This window comes from Anopheles darlingi, chromosome 2 (genome assembly GCF_943734745.1).
Source record: "Anopheles darlingi chromosome 2, idAnoDarlMG_H_01, whole genome shotgun sequence".
Taxonomy (NCBI): domain Eukaryota; kingdom Metazoa; phylum Arthropoda; class Insecta; order Diptera; family Culicidae; genus Anopheles; species Anopheles darlingi.
The window spans coordinates 37,801,178-37,801,902 of record NC_064874.1 but is presented as its reverse complement, the minus strand read 5'-3'; positions in this window follow the sequence as shown (position 1 = coordinate 37,801,902).

Genomic DNA, 725 nt, shown 5'->3' with positions numbered 1-725 from the left:
TCATCACTGCTCCTTGCGGCATCATTTATCATAAATGGTCTACTCGCCATCGCCATCGCCAGTGCGCCTGGGGGATAAAATATTTAAATGAATCAATCCACATTACTGTTTGTGAACCTTTGTCTGTACGTGTGTGTGTGTGTGTGTTAGCTAGCTGGAGTGAAAAGCATTTACAGCGCCCTTTAAAGTCCCCGTTTGTCACGCGCCACGGTTGTTAACGGGCACAGCAGTTTAACGGTTTTTGAAACGGAACTGTCTAAATCGAAACAGGGTTCCAACAGTTCCAGCTGCTGGTTCGCGGTGGTTGGTGTCGTAAATAACGCATTTCGGTGCTCCAGCGGTCCAGCAACAACAACGAGCCAGGCAACCGATTTGAACGTGAAAGCGGACGCAGCGTTCAGCGCATTTGATTGCTGATTTTCTGCTGAGTTACTGCTGCTGCTGTTGCTGCTGCTGCTGCTGCTGCTGCTGTTGCTTAAAAAATTCATTACAATTGTCGTGCAGCTTTCGGAATATTCGCGGAAAATCATCATCGCGGCCTCGCGAGCTATAAAAACAAAACTCACAAAAACAAGTAGCCAACCATGTTATACGGCCACGTGAAGAGAGGGAGAGAGCAGAAGCGAGGAAGGGAGATTGTAAAATTGGTTCGATAAAGCATTTTATTGTTCGTTGCATGAGTACTCCTCGTTCCCGATGGCGATGAAAGCGGTTCGTTCATTCGT